Here is a 12,616-nt window from a genome sequence, read left to right on the forward strand (position 1 = left end):
ATTTTTTTAAAGTGATACTTACACAATCAATACTTAGTAGGATAACCCTTATTTTTTAAGACAGCTTCACAGCGTCTTTTCATCGAGTGAACGAGTGTTTGGAGTTCATCTTTCGTAATCACATGGTGCCACGAATCAATTATAGCTTCAATAAGTTTTTTTTTAATGGATGAACGTTTTTTTCGTACAAGAATTTCCAAAGGTCGCCACAAATTTTCAATTGGATTGAGATCAGGGCTGTTATCAGGGCCATGGTAATATATCATGGTTATAAACCATGCTCTGCATATTTTTGCTATGTAGCATGGAACTGAATCCTGCTAAAAAATAAATGGTGCGTTGTTGGGGAAGAGATCCCTGATGGAAGGCATCAATTTTGGTTTCAGGACAGTTTCGATGTATTTTTTGGCATTCAGAATGTCATCAATCACTTGAATTCTGCCCACACCATCTGCAGACATACATGCCCAAATCATAGCATTTGTTGGGTATTTTGTAGTCGCTTCAATGCAATCAGTATGAAGTGCTTCACCTACTCTACGTCTCACGTATTTTCTATCATCACTACCAAAGAGCGATATTTTACTCTCATCGCTCCAGATTACTTGCTTCTATTGATTTTCTGACCATTTAATGTGTTCTTTTGCCCACTTAACTCGCTTTTGGCGTTGTTTTTGATTTAAATATGGTTTTTTCCTTGGAATTCTAGCTTGTGGTCCAAATCCTGATAACCTTCTTCTTATTGTTCTTGAACTTACTGCAATGCCAGCTGCATTCATTTCACATCTAATGGCATCTGATGAAATTTTTTTTATCTTGAAGGCATAGCCGTTTAATTTTTTTTCGGCAGTAGCACTTGTTAATTTTTTTCGGCCTGATTTGGCGTTATTTTCCACTGGTTTCGTTTTTTCATAACGTAAACAGAACTTTCGTACACCAGAACAAGTCACTGAACCACCAACTTTTCTTGTAATTTCAGCATAAGAGAGGCCATTTTCTCTCAACAGACCTGCCAACCTTAGAAAATAAAAAAGCAGGAGACCCTTTCTGTATCACGACATAGCGCAAAATTGAAAATTAAACCTGATTCACACTTCCTACAAGAAGTTTATTTCAAAATACAGACCTGCCAACCTTAGAAAATAAAAAAGCAGGAGACCCTTTCTGTATCACGACATAGCGCAATATTGAAAATTAAACCTGATTCACACTTCCTACAAGAAGTTTATTTCAAAATATATTATTTACATTACATAAAATAGACCACAATAAGATTCTGACACTGACTAATAAAGATATGTGTTCTTACTATAAAATATAAGGTTCTATAGAATTATATTAAAACACATCTTTTGATTTTTTAAAATTTAGGAAGAGGTTCAAAATTAACAAAATATGTCAATGAGGAATACAATACTTTATAAATGTATTTTTTTTTAACTGCTACTGTTTTAAAACCGCAGATGTTGCTGATTTAGCATTATTTTAAAAAAAAACTGCCATCTATAGAAAGTGAAAAAACATTCTGCCTAATGGTGTCCAAAATATCTCCAATTTTGCAATTTCATTGATTATGGCTGCTGTTTTGGTTCACACTCACTGTAATTTTTAGTGATGTTGCTATAGGGGAAAATTTTTCTAAATAAATGCCCAGCATGATCTGAAGCACAAGTTGGGAAGGAAATTGCACAAATTGTTGTTTTTTTCCCCTCTATAGTGCACTAAATAGAAAAAAGCAGGAGAAAGCACCCTGAAGGCCTGAGGGGAAAGATTTGAGGCAAAAGCAGGAGAGTTGGCAGGTCTGTCTCAATATGACAATTCGGCTTCTTTTTGTAGATGTCCAATTAGTTCTTCTTGTTGATGACATTGTTTAAAATTAGTTTAATTAAAAATAAGGACTTTAAATATTCAAAAACAGCAATACTCTATTTAGTTGTACTAGTATGAATCATTCCGAAAAATATTTCCACAACAATAACTCTTTTACCATCCAAATAACCTAAACTATAGTTGCAGACATTTGATTGGTCCTCAGAACAGTGTTTGTGTTTGGTTAGTACGCTTTTGTTACAAAACACGTCCTTATTCAAAACGATTTGTGTTTGTTTGTTCTACTAAACTGAGCATAACTTTTTTTGTAATACAGATATTTNCAATCATGAAACTTGAAATTCGACCTTGTAATAATTTATAAACTTGGAATTATCCAGTATAATCTAATTACTTTGCGCAAATCCAGTTTTTGGCCAATTCAATAGTAACTGACGAATCAAATGTGGTTCTGTACCTCAATAGGAATGCGCCATAAAATACACCCCATTATCCTCTATTTACGCTTTTATTTTCATATTTTGCAATCTGGAAAACTAATTATAAAAATATTTTTAAATAATTTTCTCAAGATGTCAATAAGTAAAAGGAAGTTAGAACTCGTCGCTCGTTATGATAATTTTTTTTTAATTTTGTAATTTTATTAGAATTTTATTTTGTATTTTTTCCTTTTATGTTTTACTTTGTATTTTTTGCTTGATATGTTTCATTGCCATTTCGATATTTTTGGTGCTCTCACACTATTGTATTGATTTATTTTGCATTGGCTAAATCAGTACAATTTAAGAAAACACTCTATTTTGCTGATACAATCGTGTGAGCTGAGGATGAGATTTATCTTTAAATTATTTTGTCTTCTGCTTTTTAATTTTTTATTACTTATTGTTATTTTTTAAATAATTTTTCTTCTTTTCTTTAATCTGTCTATCTATCTATCTATCTATCTATCTATCTATATATATATATATATATAAAAGTTCAAAATGTAGAGAAAACATGGNNNATAGTTCAAAAAGAGGATAAAACAAAGAAAAATTCTGGACATATGCAAAAAAGGGGGGGGGAATAATAATTAATGAAAAAATAGCAAACAAATGATTTAAAAAAAAAGGTTGAAATTTTTTTTAAAAAAAACCGTAAAATAAAAGATATAATCGTTTCATCAGCCCACACGATTATATCCACAAAAGAGAGTGCTTTCTGATATTGTATCAATATAGCTAATGCAAAATATATATTAATACAATAGTGTGAGGAGCACTCAAAAATTTTTTTACAAAAATTACAACAAATAAAATAGAACACAATAAGTAAAAATAACACGTAAAAACAGAAAACAAAATTAAAAAAAACAGTATAAAACATGAACTATAAAGCGAGTAGCGAATTCAAATGTACTTACATGAACGGGAAATTTTTCAAGAATGATTTAAAANTAATAAAATAAAAGAAAAAGAAAAAACAGTATAAAACAAAACAAAAACTCTAAAGCGAGAAGCAAAATCAGATGTACTTACATGAACGGGAAATTTTTCAAGAATGATTGAAAAATATAATCAGTATGTCAATCAGTAATCAGTATAAAAATATAATAGTAGTAAAAATATAACTAATTAAAAATAAATTTTTAATCAGTTGTTTATTATTTTTTTCATTAATTATTATTTGCATATGTCTATAATTTTCCTTTGTTTTATCTTCTTTTTGAGCTTATCTAACGAGTTCTATTTACTTGCAGCTTATGCGCAATAAATTAAACTTATTGTTTTTCTTAACTTTCTACGTGTTTTCTTGTATTTATTTATTTTGTTGTATATATATATTTATATACACAAAGAGAGAGAAAGAGTCTTTTAGCTATCAATATTGATAATTTTTCATGTACAAAAACCGATTCGGCTAAAATTCCGTGACTAAAGTATTTTTAACTTACGAACAATCTGATCAAATATTCAATTAAATAATTAATATTATTCAATAAAAGTTATGAATCTTGATAGAAATCATCGAATTAAAATGTCCTATTAAAAATTTGACATTTCATTAATTATAAGCATTGAATTACCCAGGAAAATATATCATTAAGTTATATATATNTATATATATATACTTTTGACTACTTTTTGGGAATAGTGAGGAAAAATAAACCACTTAAAATTGTTCATTTTCGTTCAGATATAATTAAAATGAAAAATTAAAACTGTGACTATTAAATTAATTATTAAAGTTGAGACAACTAATATATAACGGAAATTGTTTCATCAACATTAAACAACTCACACTCAAAATTGGAGCCACCTATTTATTATAAGACAATTAATCATTTGAAAATGATTTGTCTTTTGACAGTGAACATGCTTTTATTTGCATTCGTTTTTGATCGCAGAAAAGAAAAAAAAATGTTCAACTATCATCAGCTATCTATCGCAACAACATTCTCCAGTAAATCAAGGAGAGCTGAAATCTGTGGATTCAATTCATCTTGGAAAGAGTGACTCGTCTTTTGCTCCAGAATTAGTGACTTTAATTTTGTGACTGTATTTAGGGTTAGAGGCGACGACCACAATACAATATTTTTCACATAATTCCACTCATCATCAGTTAGATTTAAGATTAGATACTTTTTAATTCCTTTTTTAGATAGTATAAGTTCGTTTTTGTAACGCTCCACTTCATCGATATTATCGAAAGATGTATTCAAAAGCAAGGTGGCACTTTCAAAAAAACCTTTACTCAGCGCGTACTCTATACAACTACGACAAATAAGTCGAAATTCTGCAACGTTTTCAAGAGATGACAAGTTGTAGTTTATAAATTTTTGTAGCACATCGCCTTCTCTTTTTGATACAATGAACGGCATGTCTATGAGTCGCTTGAAAAAATAATTATCCCATTTTCGCAAAAAGTCTACTTTAAATTGTTGAATTTCCTCTCCCACCTGGAAATACCAATTCAGAAACTGGTCCACGCCCTCATAGTTGGACAAAAATATTAATGTCAAATAGATAACATTTGGAGATGATCTTGTTTTCTTAAATGTTTCAATTCGCAAAGATTGATAAACCCATCTCAAGAAGGACTCAGCTGCTTGGATGTTACCATCGCATATCCACTCAATACAAATATGCCAATCGCTAAATCTAATAAGCCACGATATCATCAGTCTATCTTGCTTCCTTTGCTCTGTAAGATTGATTTTATAGGGATAACATTCTGGTGGCAAGGTAGATTTTGATAATAACAGGAGGAGTGAATTCAGATTGCTTGAATAAATAGCACGCTTAAATTCAGACCGACCAAACATAAAGCAGATAAATAGATTAATCTCTTCTTTGGAAGCATCATGTAATATCCTAACAGCCATGTTCAGATTTTCTAATTCCAGCAAACGCAACAACACTCTGACGCAAAGAATTTCAATTTTCAGAAAGGATCGCCTTAGTCTCAAAGGACTGGCACTCCATATTTTTTCAAAAATCATGATTTCATTTCCCATTTTACTCATCTTAGAAATAATATTCTCCATTATACATAAATAAATGTTTTCTTGAAGATTATCCAATAGTTCAAAAATAGTGGACAGGAATATTCTTTGATATGGCCAACTTTCGAAAAAACACACTAATACGTGAGAATAATTCAAAAAAAATTCGGTCATTTGAGTTATACGATCGACATGAGATAATAAAAAACATAAAACATCTACAGTTTCTGAAGATTCCTGATAAAATGAATAATTTTGAACTCCCATACGTTGAGCAGCTTGCAAAAGCCACTTACTCAAATGATCGTTTTTCTCCTGCTCCGATAATTTTTTCCAAAAATACTTTAGGGCAACTATGTTACCTACCCGAATCGAACAAGCAATCATATTTACATCAATACTAAGCTTATGATCGTATATGTTTTCATGATCTATGAGTCTAGTTAGAAAACTCCCTAAATTATTCTCGAGGACACACGTCCAATATATTATCAAACCCTCATTGTATATATCTGTTATCCGAAAATGAATGTACATTCCTCTGAATCGTGCGATTCTAAATCGGTTTCTGAGATCTTCTGGAATTTTCTCCCAGAAAATTGAAGCATATTCCCCTAAACAGTGAGAGCAGGCTATCTCATACAAATCGCAATTATCTAAGCTTTCTAAGCTTCCATTATCGAATAGTTCCGTAAGGGATTTCACTATGTCAACTGTCCCCTCAACTGTCCAATAAATTGTACCACGCTTCATGTAATACTCACAGAGATTTCTTTGATTTCTTGTCCATTTACAGTAACTACGAAGTGCTTTCAACAACTGCAACAAAATGGGTCGAATGACGTATGAGATTTTGGACTTCAGGGATAAGGGCAGAGGGCTATCGAACAATTTGCCTAATATTCTTCCCTCTAACTCTGCTATACCTCCGATATCGCGTAAGATATAAGACGTCAGTTCATTCCTTATATCAGGCGCCGTACATATCCTAATTGCAAGCGACACTACTGCAATATGCTGCAGGGAAGGTGGTTCAGAGAAATTGTTTATGAAGTCAGCTCTTTCAGTCGATTCTGTGTTTGAAGTTTTGAGTGTCCAGCTTTCAGATCTCTTTTCTTTACTGACACCATCTGTAAAATACAATTTTTAACTTTAGTTTTAAATTTAAGATTCGAATGAAAACAGTTCAAAGAACATAATGCATACGTAATTTATCACGAAACTAAGTCATATTTTTAATCTACATGTTACTGGTTAAGGAAAAATCAAGTATTGTTTACAATACTCAGGTTATGTCTAAGGCGATTTGGTTACTATTTTAAGATTTTTTTCTTTTTTTTTGCTTTTAAACTCAAATTTAAACTCAAATCCTACTATTATCTAATTTAGATATTTTTCAAAACCAATTATTAACTACGTTTTTGTGGTAACGCGCAGTGGTAATTTCGTGTAGTTGGATCAGCCGGTAATTAATTGCACGTGCCTAGTATAAAATATGAGCAGCATGAGGAAAGATTTTAGTTTCTAGCTATGGACATTACATAAAAAGTGATACGCATTAAAAACTCGTATCAATCGTATTTAGTTATACTAAATACTATTAATGCATTTTAATAGTTTAAAAAAAAGAAGCTAAAGTCAATGAACTATACACATTTGTGTTCAGAAGTAAATAATTGTTGTAAGAAATTCAGAGAAAATACGTTTTAGTGTCTAATTTTTTTACCATAAATATAGCCTGGACTAATCCATAAGCATATTCAAGTGCACTCCCTTGAACTATTAATATGTTATTCAGTGTGATTCGTTTTACCTTCTTTTTCTGCGCACTGTATAGTGCACAAAAAAAATCGCCTTGAATAACTTTTTTTTCTAATTGTCGGATTTTCACGTACTTAGTGTCAATCTGAATGGTTTCTGGGGATAACCGCAAACATGCTTATATTTTATCGCTAACTGTTAATAAAGTTACGAAATCAGACATAAAATGTAATTTCTCGGAGTAAACATACATTTCTTTTTTTACGTATTTGGATTCTTGACCAGCAAAATGTAGGGGGTAGCTGCGATCTAGAAATTGTGACCTTAATAGTTTGGTCCAGAGAGTGGAAGAAATTTTGGTCCCCTTAATGTTAATTTACCTTTTTGTGTTTTTAGTCATATCTTAATAATTAAATAAGCAAATTAAAAAAAACTCACTTGTGAAACCCATCTACCGAAAGGTAACTTCAATTAAAAACAATAATTTTAAATAATTATTTATTATTTAATTGAATTGTGGATGAAAAAACTTATGAGGCATAAATTTTTTTTATACCATATAACCCCACGTATTTAACTGTGTAAACTGTTTTTATTTAGTAGAAGCCGAGATAAATTAAAATTAATTACTTATTAAAAAATGATTTGGTGAAAATGTAGAAATATTTAAATGGGGAGATTAATATTTAAATGTGGTTAATGTACGTGGACCTCACATGAAGCTTACTCACGTGAAGCGTAAAATTTCATTCATATTTTTTCCGCTGATAGCCGAATGTTAATCTTTTTTTCTTCAATTATGAAATACGATGTTTCTTTTTAAGTCATCCGAAAATTTACTCGTAATTTAGCAAAGAGATTAAAATAAAACGTTATAATTAACAGATGTTGAGTTTTATAAAATCATGTTTCAACTAAAATGTGGTTATACATATGCTTTTTTATAAACCTCTTTTTAGTAAGTTCATTAAATAATTGATACAATTTCAATATACATACGTATAAATTGATATGATATAATATATTTAAAATTACCGAAGCTGCTTGCCCCCTCTGTCGCAGTGGTGCGACGATGAATGCTGAACATCTTCTCAACTGTTCTGTTCTCACAAAGAACTGCATCTACTCCCGATACTGGGAGGCCAGAGAATTTCTGTTCAATTTAAGTTCTTGATTTAATTTTTGTGTTTGATGTTTTGCTTTTGTTTTTGTATTTTGTATATTTCATATCTTCTGTATTTGTATTTTTCCTTTCTTTTGATCTCTGTACGGCGTTAGGATAATGTCTATATTGCTTGCTGCATTGGAAATAAAATAAAAAAATATTTTGACTTATTTTAAATTTGCGCACAAATTTTCAAAATTATTCTGAAAAATGCTGAAACAAAGTCTTATTCTGTTGTTGTTTTTGTCCTGTTTTATGCATTTCACTTGAATTATCAAATCTGAAACTCGTACAGAAATAAAATAAAATTTTTTTGAACAGAATACGAAAGATAACTATTGAATTTTTAAAAAAATAACTTGTTAATTCAAAAACACTTTTACTAAAAGAAAAATCGCCTAACTACAAAGAAACGAATGAGATTAAATATCTGTTTAAGTTCAATTTTAATTAAAATTATTAAGGTTATATAAAAACTATATAATAATATTTTGAAACAAGTTTTCTCAGCTAAACTCTGATTATTTTTTGTGACAAATTTAAATTTTATCGAATATTATCAAGTGATATATTAATAATGCGAGCAAAATTCTTAAAACTAAATATGATACTTTTTTTATTGCGTCATAATAAAGGAATTTAATAATTTGCAATTAAGCATTAATTTTTGGTAGATTAAATTATTTAACAAGGAACTACTTCAAAACTTCAAAGTCTTTTCATATACTTATGAACTTATTCATTATTTAATTAACTAATATGGCTTGCATAAAAATGTATTCCAAACAAACTAAGTAAAAACAAGACTAGGTAAAAATCAGAGGAAAAAATAATTTCTATTTTTTTTAATAATTATTTAAACGAAATTTTGTAAATACTATTCTTATGTATTTGTTTCAAATTTCTGATTTAATTATAATCAATTTATATCAAGGACAATAATAAAAGGAAAAGACTACACTAAAGTTAATTTACATGTATTACTCAGTTTTTTACTGTTACTGAGACTGAGACCAAAAAACAGGTCAAACAATCTAGTATTTATTTAGAACGGAGTATAAAACTTTTTTCAACAGAGAAAAAGTTATTTTTATTGGATAATTTAGCAAAATAAATATATATTTAAACAGCATTTCGAAGGGTTTAAAAAAAGTTTTTTTTTTTTTTTTACTTAGGAATTGATTTTAAAAGAAATTTGACAACAACAACGATTCAACATATTCAACGATAGAAAATCTGATAGTCCTGCAATTTTTTAGTGCTGACAAAATTGAGAACAATTCTGCTCATCTAACTTGATACATATTTATTACATAAAATACCACCGTGTAAAATTGATCGCAAAAGCTTAAAATGTAACAGCCTTTGTTTAGAGAGTTAAATTTTATTAGTTGACCTTTAATGAAGAATGGAAGAAAAAAATTTCATTATTATTAAAAGTTATTACCTTGTTTTAAGAATGTATGAGTTGGTTGTTGGTAAAATTATTGAAAACATCATTGAAGGTGCCACAATAAAAATATTTCCTTTTAAAATACAATCCTGAAAAAGATTCTAAAATTCTAGTTAAGACAGATAAAATATCTGCGAGATAAAGCATGGATAACTTTCTAAAATTACATACACATATTTAGTTTTATTTCTTATTGCTTTTCTTATTATATATGAGGCTGATTTTTAAAGGACAAATTTATTTTCAAAATATCTTTTCCTAATAAAGCCTCTTATTTATATGCACTATTTTATAATTTCGGCAATAAATAAATTGTTTGGTTGTAACTTGTTTATCGGTAGTCAAGTTCTATCCCCTCCTTTTTCGAAATACATACGTAAATACGTTTCTCATTGCAAACTAGGATGCAATCATTTTTCTCCAGAAATGCTTTCTTAATAGCCGACCAGGACCAGGGCCGCCTAGAAAGAAGGCGGCGGTATTTTCGAGACGACCCTGAGAGCCGACACTCAGAAAAGAGAGAAATTTGGCAAAAATAGAGTGTCAAGTATTCAAGGAGTGATTTGTCTTCTTGCCAGAACTCTGAACTAGGAATTTTTCTTGTAGCTGTTCCATACAATTAGAAAGTATTGGGCTGAGAGCCCCCTGCAGAAAAGTAAATCTCCCTCCTTTAAACCACTGACCGTCCATTTCACAATGCATTCACTACTCTAACTATTGTTATCTTCTTCGAAGAAGAATTTCTTTCAACATTTGTTCACCCTTTGAAAACTAATACTTATCCTGTATTATTGCTTCAAAAGAAAGCGCAAAATGAAATGTTTTACTTTTTTTCAGCACTTCACTAATAAAATGATTAAGAAGGGTACATCATCTAGTAAAAGTATATTTAATGTAAAACTTTGAAGTAGTGTGAATAAAGACAATAAAGAAAAGGGTTGGATACCTTTTGAAAATTTATTTACAGTATTGAAAATGCGCCCCCTGAAATGTTCAAATATTTAAAGTTGGACAATTTTCACTTAAAGGTCGGTGAGAAAAAACTACTTTACACGATTTTTTCTCTCAAACAACACGTCAATAATTGTAAAAATGTAAATAACAATGCATAAAATAAAAAATTCATTCCATTAAATAATTATTCCATATCCTATAATATAAGTTATAAAAGTTTAAAATTTTATATATGATAAAATTTGAAAATTCCGTTTAAGTATTCAAGTTTTTAAATAAATTGAGCCTTAAGTTTTATATACAGTGTACAATCTAAAAAAACTGCATACTGGACACCTCTTGATCTAACGGTTATAGACTGCGGTGTAAATACCCGCAACCCCCGAGATGCGATAGGGGGGGGGGAGAGAATGATCCAGAAATGATACACTATGATTGGAATAACCGATTCGCGGCCCACTGCAGCACCAGAATATAATAAGAAAAATTATAATTTTTTTTTNTTTTTTTTTTTTTTTTTTTTTTTTTTTTTTTTTTTTTTTTTTTTTTTTTTTTTTTTTTGTGTGTGCCAAATCTAAATCAATGCAGTTTTTCGATCGCTTTTTTTCGGGGCAGATCGAAACAAATTTCCGAAGAACGAAATTTTAAAAATCCAATTTTTTTTTACTTCGATAAAATTATGATACGTGAATTTAACATTTCAATAATCACTTTTATAGCTCTTTATCTATGTCCAGTTTACAGTTAATCTAAGTGACTATTCGATCGTGTTTTAAGAGGTTATTATCGGATTTCAACGTGTTTTTAAAAATCCAGATCTTTTTAATGCATACACAATAACCACATTTGACATTTAAAAGAAAAATATTTATCACACAAAATTTCCTTTTTCTGAATTTAGAAAATTGTACTACTTATGAAAATTGTATCTTAAATTATGCAGAATTGCCTTTCCTCGTTCGAGATGAATAAAAGAAAAATACAATTAGTACCGAACAACAGTATGAAATCATTCACAAATCTCGAAACGCCAATACTGACTCTATTGAAGAGCTTAGTGGAAGAAACAGGTAAGTGAAATTCTTATGGTGATCTAAATAACAGTGATCTAAATAACACACTTAGTGGTTCTAAATGTAACGTTAAATGTAACTCTAAACATAATTTATTTTATTTCATTTTATAACCGTCGTTGAAAAGCCGTCGCACATTTGGATTTACGCCTACTAATATTCAACTCCGTAACTTAGCAATTTTGAGACCAACATGAAACAAAAGAGCTCCTGGATCAAACTAGCTATCTTGGAAAACTTTTTTATCAAACTTACCCTCATTAGCGTTATATGGAGTAGAAAACCTCTCAAGGTTAGTCTGATGGCATACAAAAATTTAAAATTTTAATCTAAAATTCAAATTTATAATTTTTAACTACAATGGATGTGTTAAACAATATTATTTCTTTTAATCTTGTAGAAATATGAAAAAATTACCAAAAAAAAAAGTTTTTTTATAGACACATTTTTAGCGATTAACATGCTGACGGAAAAAAAATTAGCAAATATACGGTTTTAAAGTGCATAAGATTTTATTCATCTACCTTAAGTCTAATTAAGTAAAGAATATTCCAAAATGAAGATTTTTACAAATATTTAGCATCTTTGTTACTCATAGAACTACAAATATGTGATAGAAAATTTATTTTTAATGAATAATGAAAAAGAACTTGGTTAAAATAGGATGTATCATTATCAGGGACAGTCCCCACTCGACATAAATTAAATAAATACACTCTATAACAAAAAAATCGACTCACCAAGAAGGAGTTGTCCGATTGAAACGAAAATTGGTGGATAGATGAACAGAATAGTAAATGATTAAAATTTCAGAGCAATTGAATTATTTGTTGCAGAGTTACAGTAACCAGTTCAATAAAGTGTTGACCCGCCTCTACCCTGGATACGAGCTGCCA

The 12,616-nt window shown here is 29.6% G+C and overlaps 1 protein-coding gene across 1 annotated transcript in view; it reads left to right on the top strand.

Annotated features, from left to right (window-relative positions):
* Positions 1-12,616, top strand: part of LOC107457412 (uncharacterized protein CG3556) — a 142,454-nt gene that overhangs the window by 77,448 nt on the left and 52,390 nt on the right. The gene's annotated exons all lie outside the window — the stretch shown is intronic.

Source organism: Parasteatoda tepidariorum, chromosome 10, assembly GCF_043381705.1.
Source record: "Parasteatoda tepidariorum isolate YZ-2023 chromosome 10, CAS_Ptep_4.0, whole genome shotgun sequence".
Lineage (NCBI taxonomy): Eukaryota > Metazoa > Arthropoda > Arachnida > Araneae > Theridiidae > Parasteatoda > Parasteatoda tepidariorum.